The following is a 12,284-nucleotide window of genomic DNA, read 5'->3' as shown; positions in this document are numbered from 1 at the left end:
ACCTGAACCTAGGTCGCCAGAGGGCTCCCTTTGCGCCCAGGAGGTCGCCTTGAGGCGGGACTGGCCTCCCCTTGGCCCGGTGCCTGTTGAGACAACACCTCAACGTTGTCCGCAGGGCAAGGGGTGGAGGCGGTCAGAAGAGAACCGTTGTTCATATCCGACGAGTCCAGCGAACCGCTCGACGAAGATACGTCGAGATGAGCTCGGGACGGACTGCATAATCATGTTCGGCATGAGGAGAAGTAGTGCAGTAAAACATACCATGAATTACTATGGTGTCTGGACACTTATGACTTCGCCAGGGGCTTGACCCTGGGTAGCCACTCGTCGCCGCTGTAGGCGGCCGTCGTGGAGCAGTCCGGAGGGAGGGTCCTGCCATTCTTGGACCCTTCGGCCTCCTCGGTTGGGTCGGCCTTCCTTTTCTTGTCTCCCCCGGCTAAGGGGGGAGAACTTTCCTCTTCCTCCTCCTCGTTTTCATGGGAGGAGGGCGCGTTGGAGTTATCGAACGATGAGTCTGATACAACCTTGCGTCGGAGACCCTTTCAGGTCCCCGCGGCCTTCTTCTTGGCCTTCTTCACCGGCACCTCGTAAGGTGCCGGAACCAGTATCTCCGTCAGGAGAGCATCTGCAGGATCTTCCGGTAGGGGGGGGGGGCAGGGCAATCGATCTGCTCCGCTATCTTCACCCAGTCCTGTTAAAGGCATGGAAGGCTTAGATCCCGCACATGATTAAACTGGGGCAAATGGATACCCTATGAAATATAAAAACTTACTGGATTGGTGCGGTGCTTTGCGCTGAGTCTGCGGTCCTCGGTGAGGGAAGGAGGTACCTCGGCGCCCTTGAACAGCACCCTCCAGACGTCCTCGTGCGTCGTGTCATAGAGCTCTCACAGCGTCTGGTGCTTGGCCGGGTCGAACTCCCACAAGTTGAATACCCGTTGTTGACAGGGGAGAATCCGGCAGAAGAGCATGACCTGGACCATGTTGACGAGCTTGATTTTCTTGCTCGTCATGTTCTTGATGCATGTCTAGAGTCCGGTCAGCTCTACCGAGGAACCCCAGGACAGGCCCTTCTCTTTCCAGGAGGTGAGCCGTGTGGGGATTCCAGATCAGAATTCGGGGGCCGCCACCTAGTTGGTGTCGCGCGGCTCGGTGATGTAGAACCACCCTGATTTCCACCCCTTTATGGTCTCCACATAGGAGCCTTCAAGCCAGGTGACATTAGGTATCTTGCCCACCATGGCGCCTCCGCACTCTGCTTGCTGGCCGACCACCACCTTCGGTTTGACATTGAAGGTCTTCAGCCACAGGCCAAAATGGGGCTTCATGCGGAGGAAGGCCTCGCACACTATGATAAACGCCGAGATGTTGAGGATGAAATTGGGGGCCAGATCATGAAAATCCAGCCCGTAGTAGAACATGACCCCACGGACAAACGGGTGGAGAGGAAATCCTAGTCCGCGGACAAAAACTACCCTCTCATGGGGTTAGGGCATTGGGATGATCTGCCCTGCATCTGGCAGCCGGTGCGTGATATCCGCAGCCAGATATCCGGCTTCCCGTAACTTTATGATGTTCTCCTCCGTGACGGAGGAGACCATCCACTTGCGCCCTGCTCCGGACATGCTTGGAGTGGTTTGAGAAGAAGAACGCAAGCTTGGGCGCTAGAGCTCGAGTGTGCGGGAATGGGTAAGCGAGGAGGAAGAAGGCGTGGGTTAAAAGAGTGAATCTTTGTCCCTTTATAAGGGCGGAGGAGGTGATGCGCCTCCCCACTTGCCTGGTAAAATCGCTCATTCCCCAAGCACCGTAATTTATGGTGCGGTTGGGTTACCCACATCCGTAGTGATGAGAATCCCGTAATAAGGGGAACACGATCTCTCCTGCGACAAGATGTGTCAAGAAAACCGCCTCGCGATATGTGCGGTGCTGGTTGAGAAAAACGGTTCGAATAATGACCAGGCCAGGGCGTGATGTCATGCTGTCAAAACATGTCAGCATGTTAGATTTGTGGAAATATTATTCTCTCTACGGTGGTACGTGGAACTTGTCTTGCAGAGCCGGAAACTATCCTTGTGTTCAAAATATTCCATGGAGTATTCGGAGGAGGAACCCGCCTTGAAATGCCGAACACAATACTGCGCGCCGGACTCATCATCATTGAAGCCTGGTTTAGGGGCTACTGAGGGAGTCCTGGATTAGGGGTTCTCCGGACAGCCGGACTATATCCTTTGGCCGGACTGTTGGACTATGAAGATACAAGATTGAAGACTTCGTCTCGTGTCCGGATGGGACTCTCCTTGGCGTGGAAGGCAAGCTAGGCAATATGGATATGTAGATCTCCTCCCTTGTAACCGACTCTATGCAACCCTAGCCCCCTCCAGTGTCTATATAAACCGGAGGGTTTAGTCCATAGGACAACATACAATCATACCATAGGCTAGCTTCTAGGGTTTAGCCTCTACGATCTCGTGGTAGATCAACTCTTGTAATACTCAAATCATCAAGAACAATCAAGCAGGACGTAGGGTATTACCTCCATCAAGAGGGCCCGAACCTGGGTAAACATCGTGTCCCCTGCCTCCTATTACCATCCGCCTTAGACGCACAGTTCGGGACCCCCTACCCGAGATCCACCGGTTTTGACACCGACAGACGTATCAACTCCCCCAATCTTAGACCTCGCTTGTCCTCAAGTGAAAGCCAAAATCGAAAAATATGTCCACATGTTTAGAGATAGAGGTGTCGATAAAAATAAAATACGGACATGAGGGCATCATGATCATTCTTAGAACAGAAACATATATATATATATATTGTCATATGATCTCTAATGCTAAAGTAAAAATTCAATCACAATTTCAAGTATGAATCATTAACTTCATTGAAAGCTAACAAACTCTAATCTCAGTCACTGAGACAATTGCAATTTATCATAACATAGGAAAGAGTCAATATAAGAGCTTTTCAGGAAGTCCACATACTCAACTATCATTTAGTCTTTCACAATTGCTAACACTCACACAATATTTATGGGTATGGAGTTTTAATCGGACACAGAGAAAGATAGGGGCTTATAGTTTTGCCTCCCAACTTTTTACCTCAAGGGTAATGTCAACAATAACAGTTCATGAAAACTCACATCCAATTAGCTATATATATATCAGGATCTTTCCAGCACATTGTGCTTGCCAAAGGATAAAATGTAAAAAGGAAAGGTGAATATCACCATGACTCTTTGCAAGAAACATAAGACAATAATAAAAGATAGGCCCTTCGCAGAGGGAAGCAGAGGTTGTCATGCGCTTTATGGTTGGATGCACAAAATCATAATGCAAGAGAACGTCACTTTATATTTCCACTTGTGATGTGGACCTTTATTATGCAGTCTGTCGCTTTTATTTCTTCAACATCACAAGATCGTATAAAGCTTATTTTCTCCACACTAATAAGTCATACATATTTAGAGTGCAATTTTTATTGCTTGCACCGATGATAACTTACTTGAAGGATCTTAATCAATACATAGGTAGATATGGTGGACTCTCATGGCAAAACTGGGTTTAGGGATATTTGGAAGCACAAGTAGTATCTCTACTTGGTGCAAAGAAATTGGCTAGCAGGAGAGGGAAAGGCAAGCTCAACATGTTGGACGATCCATGACAATATAATTTATCTTAGATGTAAGAAAACATAACCCATTACGTTGTCTTCCTTGTCCAATGTCAACTCTTTAGCATATCATACTTTAATGAGTGTACACAATTATAAAAGATGTCCAAGATAGTATATTTATATGTGAACCTCTCTTTATCACTTCCTATTAATTTCAACGATGACCAAAACTATGTTTGTCAACTCTCAACAACTTTTATTCATCATACTCTTTATATGTGATCTCATTACTCTCCATAAGATCCATATGATCTCTTTATTTCTTTTTATTTCTTCTCTTTTATTTTATTCCCTCAAGATCATAGCAAAATCATCAAGCCCTTGACTCAACACTAATCTTTATTATATATAGCTCACGGACTCGATTACATAGGAAGATCATAAAGCAAAACTCACAACTAGATCATACTAAAACTTTATTCTACTAGATCAAGATATTATCAAAAGGATCAAACTAAGAAAACGGTAAAGATAAAAGTGATGGTGATACAATACCGAGGCACTCCCCCAAGCTTGGCAGTTGCCAAGGGGAATGCCCATACCCGATGCTCAGTTCTTCTTTGTTGGTGAAGAAGGTGTTGGTGATGATGGGTAGTCGCACATCGAGCGTAAGAGATCCTCCAATTTGTGTATAATGCCCTTGAGGGCGACGATATGCTCCTTCAACAGAATATTTTCACTTGTGAGATACTTGTTTTGAATACGAGCTAACTCAATCATCTTGAAAGCCTCAATCTCCGTTGGGGTAAAGAGATTGTGGTGAGGTGGAAGGATGTCTTCTTCTGCCACTGCCTGAACTTGATCCCCCATGGCCTTCTTGATCCTATCATCCTTGTTGATCTCTCCGGGCTCTTCTCTCTTCAGCTCTATCTTCATTATCCAAGCATCGTTGCCCTCATTGTTGCAGGAGGAGGGAGATGACATGATGCTAGGCCTTGGCAACCCCGGCAGAAAACAACTCGAAATAAGAACATGAGATTTTTGCATGATACGGTGGTCAAAACCTTCGGGAGATTATATAATGAATTTTTACCGACCAAAAGAAGTATCGTGCAAGAAAATGGTGTCCGGAGAGCGCACGAGGTGCCCACGAGGCAGGGGGTGCGCCCAGGGGGTAGGGCGCGCCCTCCACCCTCGTGGAAGCCCCGTGTCCTTTCCGGTCTGCTTCTTTTTTTCATATTTTCTTAAATATTCCAAAACGGAGAAAATTGCCATTAGAACTGTTTTGGAGTCGGTTTACTTACCGTACCATGTACCTATTCCTTTTCGGAGTCTGAAACGTTCCGGAAAGTGTCCCTTATGTATTCCTCCGGGGTTACGGTTTCTATAATATTAGTCTCAACATTTATGGGATTACCTGAGATATAATGTTTGATTCTTTGACCATTCACCACCTTCGGATTTGTGCCTTCGAAGTTGTTGATTTTTATGGCACCGGAACGATAGACCTCCTCAATGACATGAGGGCCTTCCCATTTAGAGAGAAGTTTTCCTGCAAAAAATCTTATACGAGAGTTGTATAGAAATACATAATCACCTACATTAAACTCATGCTTTTGTATCCTTTTATCATGCCATCTTTTAACTTTTTCTTTAAACAGCTTGGCATTTTCATAGGCTTGGGTTCTCCATTCATCAAGTGAGCTAATTTCAAATAACCTCTTCTCACCGGCAAGTTTGAAATCATAGTTGAGCTCTTTGATAGCCAATATGCCTTATGTTCTAGTTCAAGAGGTAGGTGACATGTTTTTCCATAAACCATTTTATACGGAGACATACCCATAGGATTTTTTATATGCAGTTCTATAGACCATAATGCATCATCAAGTTTCTTTGACCAATTCTTTCTAGATCTATTAACAGTCTTTTGCAAAATTAATTTAAGCTCTCTATTTACTCAATTCTACTTAACCACTAGACTGTGGGTGATAAGGAGATGCAATTCTATGATTAACATCATACTTAGCAAGCATTTTACGAAAGGCACCATGAATGAAATGTGAACCACCATCAGTCATTAAATATCTAGGGACTCCAAATCTGAAAAATAACTTCTTTAAGCATCTTAATAGAGGTGTTATGATCAGCACTACTAGTTGGAATAGCTTCTACCCACTTAGTAACGTAATCAACAACAACTAAAATATGTGTATACCCATTAGAGGAAGGAAAATGTCCCATATAATCAAAGCCCCAAACATCAAATGGTTCAATACAAGTGAATAATTCATAGGAATTTCTTGACATCTACTAATATTACCAATTCTTTGACATTTATCACAAGACAATACAAACTTACGGGCCTCCTTGAAGAGAGTAGGCCAATAAAAACCGGATTGCAATACCTTGTGTGCAGTTCTATCTCCAGCATGGTGTCCTCCATAGGCTTCGGAGTGACACTTGCGTAGGATCTGTTCCTGTTCATGCTCAGGTACACAACGTCTAATAACACCATCTACTCCTTCTTTATAAAGATGTGGGTCATCCCAAAAGTAATGCCTTAAATTATAGAAGAACTTTTTCTTTTGCTGGTATGTCAAACTAGGTGGTATAAATTTAGCAACAATATAATTAGCATAATCACCTTACCATGGAGCAGTTCGAGAAGCATTTATGACATTTAATTTTTCATCAAGAAAGCTATCATCAATACGTAGTGGGTCATCAAGAACATTCTTTAACCTAGACAAGTTATCTGCAACAGGATTCTCAGCTCCCTTTCTATCAATGATATGCAAATCAAATTCTTGTAGTAGAAGAACCCATCAAATAAGTCTAGATTTAGCATCTTTATTTTCCATAAGATATTTAATAGCAGCGTGATCAGTGTGAATAGTTACTTTAGAATCAACAATATAAGGTCTGAACTTATCACAAGCAAATACAACTGCTAAAAATTCTTTTTCAGTAGTAGCATAATTTCTCTGGGCACTATCTAGAGTTTTACTAGCATATTGAATAACATTTAATTTCTTATCAACTCTTTGCCCTAGAACATCACCTACAGCATAATCACTAGCATCACACATAATTTCAAAAGGTAAATTCCAATCAGGTGGCTGAACAATAGGTGCAGAAATCAAAGCTTTCTTAAGTATTTCAAATGCTTCTACACAATTATCATCAAATACAAAAGGAATATCTTTTGTAATAGGTTAGTAAGAGGCCTAGAAATTTTTGAGAAGTCCTTAATGAACCTCCTTTAAAAACCGGCATGACCAAGGATACTTTTTATACCTTTGATGTCCTTGGGACACGGCATCTTTTCAATAGCATCAACTTTAGCTTTATCAACTTCAACACCTATTTCAAAAAAATTATGCCCCAAGACAATACCTTCATTAACCATAAAGTGGCACTTCTCCCAGTTCAAGACAAGATTAGTTTCTTCACATCTCTGCAAAACTCGATCAAGGTTGCTCAATCAATCGTAAAAAGAGGGTCCATAAATGCAGAAGTCGTCCATGAAAACCTTACAAATCTTTTCACAAAAGTCAGAGAATATAGCCATCATGCATCTTTGAAAGGTAGCAGGTGCATTACATAAACCAAAAGGCATACATCTATAAGCAAAAGTACCGAAAGGTCAAGTAAAAGTGGTCTTTGCTTGATCATCAGCTGACACAGGTATTTGGAAGAAGCCAGAGTAACCATCTAGAAAGAAAAAATGTGTATGTTTGGATAATCTTTCTAGCATTTGATCAATCAAAGGTAAAGGGTAATGATCTTTTTTAGTAGCTTTATTTAATTTGTGAAAATCAATTACCATCCTATAACCTGTAATAATTCTTTGTGGAATCAATTCATCTTTATCATTAGGAATGATAGTAATACCTCCCTTCTTAGGGACACAATGGACAGACTTACCCACTGACTATCAGCAACGGGATAAATTATACCTGCCTCAAGGAGCTTTAATATTTCCTTTCTTACCACTTCTTTCATCTTAGGATTCAGCCATCGTTGGTGATCAATAACTGGTTTGGCGTCTTTCTCCAAATTTATTTTGTGTTGACATAGAGTGGGACTAATGCTTTAAGATCATCAAGAGTATATCCAATAGCAGCACGGTGCTTCTTTAGAGTTTTCAATATTTTTTCTTCCTCCTTCTCTGAAAGGTTAGCACTAATAATAACATGATATATCTTCTTTTCATCAAGATAATCAAATTTAAGAGTATTAGGTAAAGGTTTAAGCTCAAACACGGGATCACCCTCGGGTGGAGGAGGATCCCCTAGGACTTCAACAGGCAAGTTTTGTTTCAGAATAGGTCCCTGTTTAAAGAATACTTCATCTATTTCCCTTCTTTCATTCATGAACATATCATTTTCATGGTCTAGCAAATATTGTTCTAAAGGATCAGTAGGAGGCATAGCAATAGAGGCAAGACCAATAATTTCATCTTTACTAGGCAATTCTTTATCATGAGGTTGTCTTCGAAATTTACAAAAATTAAACTCATGAGACATATCACCTAAACCAACAGAAACAATATCCTTATTGCAGTCTATCTTAGCACTAACAGTATTCAAGAAGGGTCTACCAAATATAATGGGACAAAAGTCATCTTGTGGGGAACCGAGAACAAGAAAATCAACAGGGTATTTAACTTTCCCACACAAGACTTCAACATCTCTAACAATCCCAATCGGTGAAATAGTATCTCTATTGGCAAGCTTAATGGTAACATCGATATCTTCTATCTCAGCAGGTGCAATATCATGCATAATTTCTTTGTATAAGGGATGAGGTATTGCACTTGCACTAGATAGCAATGATCTACTATTTTAACAGAAATAAAAGGCATGCCTACAACAGGTCTATGTTTATTTTTAGTATCAGGTCTAGCAATTCTAGCAGTATCATCACAGAAGTAAATAACATGCCCATCAATATTATCAGCCAAGAGATCTTTAATCATAGCAATATTACGTTCAGCTTTAACTTGCTAGGGGGTTCGTGTTTCCTAATATTACTTTTGTTGACTGATGTCTACTACACAACCTTCTTCTTGTAGACGTTGTTGGGCCTCCAAGTGCAGAGGTTTGTAGGACAGTAGCAAATTTCCCTCAAGTGGATGACCTAAGGTTTATCAATCCGTAGGAGACGTAGGATGAAGATGGTCTCTCTCAAGCAACCCTGCAACCAAATAACAAAGAGTCTCTTGTGTCCCCAACACACCCAATACAATGGTAAATTGTATAGGTGCACTAGTTTGGCGAAGAGATGGTGATACAAGTGGTATATGGATGGTAGATATGGGCATTTGTAATCCGAAAATATAAAAGCAGAAAGGTAACTAATGATAAAAGTGAGCGTAAACGGTATTGCAATGCGTTGAAACAAGGCCTAGGGTTCATACTTTCTCTAGTGCAAGTTCCCTCAACAATAATAACATAATTGGATCATATAACTATCCCTCAACATGCAACAAAAGTCACTCCAAAGTCACTATTAGCAGAGAACGAATGAAGAGATTATGGTAGGGTACGAAACCACCTCAACGTTATTCTTTCCAATCAATCCGTTGGCTATTCCTATAACTGTCACAAACAGCCCTAGAGTTCGTACTAGAATAACACCTTAAGAGACAAATCAACCAAAACCCTAATGTCACCTAGATACTCCAATGTCACCTCAAGTATCCATGGGTATGATTATATGATATGCATCACACAATATCAGATTCATCTATTCAACCTACACATAGAACCTCAAAGAGTGCCCCAAAGTTTCTACCAGAGAATCACGATGAAAACGTGTGCCAACCCCTATGCATAGGTTCATGGGCGGAACCCGCAAGTTGATCACCAAAACATACATCAAGTGAATCACGTGGTATCCCATTGTCACCATAGATACACACGGCAAGACATACATCAAGTGTTCTCAAATCTTTAAAGACTCAATCCGATAAGATATCTTCAAAGGGGAAACTCAATCCATTACAAGAGAGTAGAGGGGGGAAGAAATATCATAGGATCCAAATATAATAGCAAAGTTCGTGATACTTCAAGATCGTATCACCTCAAGAACACGAGAGAGAGAGAGAGAGAGAGATCAAACACATAGCTACTGGTACATACCCTCAGCCCCGAGGGAGAACTACTCCCTCCTCGTCATGGAGAGCACCGGGATGATGAAGATGGCCACCGGAGAGGGATTCCCCCTCCGGCAGGGTGCCGGAACGGGTCTAGATTGTTTTCGGTGGCTACGGAGGCTTCTGGCGGCGGAACTCCCGATCTATTGTGCGTTCTGGAAGTTTTAGGGTATATGGAGTTATATAGGCATAAGAAGCACGTCAGGGGAGCCACGGAGGCCCCACGAGGTAGGGGGGCGCGCCCTAGGGGGGTGGGCGTGCCCCCACCCTCGTGGGCAACTCCTGTATCTTCTGACGTGGGGTCCAAGTCCATCAGGTGTGTTTCCTTCCAAAAATAACTTATCCAGTTGATTTCGTTCCGTTTTGACTCCGTCTGATATTCCTTTTCTTCAAAACACTGAAATAGGCATAAAACAACAAATCTGGGCTGGGCCTCCGGTTAATAGGTTAGTCCCAAAAATAATATAAAAGTGGAAAATAAAGCCCAATATTGGCCAAAACAGTAGATAATATAGCATGGAGCAATCAAAAATTATAGATACGTTGGAGACGTATCAGCATCCCCAAGCTTAATTCCTGCTCGTCCTCGAGTAGGTAAATGATAAAAACAGAATTTTTGATGCGGAGTGCTACTTGGCATAATTTCAATGTATTCTTCTTAATTGTGGCTATGAATATTCAGATCCATAAGATTCAAGAAAAAGTTCATATTGACATAAAAATAATAATACTTCAAGCATACTAACTAAGCAATTATGTCTTCTCAAAATAACATGGCCAAAGAAAGTTCATCCCTACAAAATCATATAGTTTAGTCATGCTCCATTTTCGTCACACAAGAATGCTTTCATCATGCACAACCCCGATGACAAGCCAAGCAATTGTTTCATACTTTAGTAATCTCAAACCTATAAACTTTCACGCAATACATGAGCGAGCCATGGATATAGCACTATGGGTGGAATAGAATATGATGATGGGGGTTATGTGGAGAAGAACAAAAAAGGAGAAAGTCTCACATCAATGAGGCTAATCAATGAGCTATGGAGATGCCCATCGATTGATGTTAATGCAAGGAGTAGGGATTGCCATGCAACGGATGCACTAGAGCTATAAATGTATGAAAGCTCAACAAAAGAAACTAAGTGGGTGTGCATCCAACTTGCTTGCTCACGAAGACCTAGGGCACTTGAGGAGGCCCATTGTTGGAATATACAAGCCAAGTTCTATAATGAAAAATTCCCACTAGTATGTGAAAGTGACAAAACAAGAGACTCTCTATCATGAAGATTATGGTGCTACTTTGAAGCACAAGTGTGGTAAAAGGATAGTAGCATTGTCCCTTCTCTCTTTTTCTCTCATTTTTTATTTGGCCTTTTTTTGGCCTTTCTTTTTCTTTTTTTCTTTTTTTGGGCCTTCTCTTTTTTTATGGCCTTTCTTTTTTTATTATTCCTCACTTGGGACAATGCTCTAAATGATGATCATCACACTTCTATTTATTTACAACTCAATGATTACAACTCGATACTAGAACAAGATATGACTCTATATGAATGCCTCCGGCGGTGTACCGGGATTGCGATGAATCAAGTGTGACATGTATGAAAAATTATGAACAGTGGCTTTGCCACAAATACGATGTCAACTACATGATCATGCAAAGCAATATGACAATGATGAATGTGTCATGATAAACTGAATGGTGGAAAGTTGCATGGCAATATATCTCGGAATGGCTATGGAAATGCCATAATAGGTAGGTATGGTGGCTGTTTTGAGGAAGATATAAGGAGGTTTATGTGTGTGAAAGAGCGTATCATATCACGGGGTTTGGATGCACCGGCGAAGTTTGCACCAACTCTCAATGTGAGAAAGGGCAATGCACGGTACCGAAGAGGCTAGCAATGATGGAGGGTGAGAGTGCGTATAATCCATGGACTCAACATTAGTCATAAAGAACTCACATACTTATTGCAAAAATCTACAAGTCATCAAAAACCTCGGCACTACGCGCATGCTCCTAGGGGGATAGATTGGTAGGAAAAGACCATCGCTCGTCCCCGACCGCCACTCATAAGGAAGACAATCAAATAACACCTCATGTTTCAAATTTGTTACACAACGTTTACCATACGTGCATGCTACGGGACTTGCAAACTTCAACACAAGTATTTCTCAAATTCACAACTACTCAACTAGCACTACTTTGATATTATTACCTCCATATCTCAAAACAATCATCAAGCATCAAACTTCTCTTAGTATTCAACACTCATAATAAGAAAGTTTTTACTATCTTGAATACCTAGCATATTAGGATTTTAAGAAATTACCATGCTATTTAAGACTCTCAAAATAATCTAAGTGAAGCATGAGAGTTCATCTATTTCTTAAAATAAAACACCACCTGCTCTAAAAGATATAAGTGAAGTACTAGAGCAAATGACAAACTACTCCGAAAGATATAAGTGAAGATCAATGAGTAGTTGAATAATTATGCAACTATGTGAAGA

Source organism: Triticum urartu, chromosome 1, assembly GCF_003073215.2.
Source record: "Triticum urartu cultivar G1812 chromosome 1, Tu2.1, whole genome shotgun sequence".
In the NCBI taxonomy this organism is placed as follows: Eukaryota; Viridiplantae; Streptophyta; class Magnoliopsida; order Poales; family Poaceae; genus Triticum; species Triticum urartu.
The sequence above is the reverse complement of the archived record's forward strand: the minus strand, read 5'-3'. Positions refer to the sequence as shown.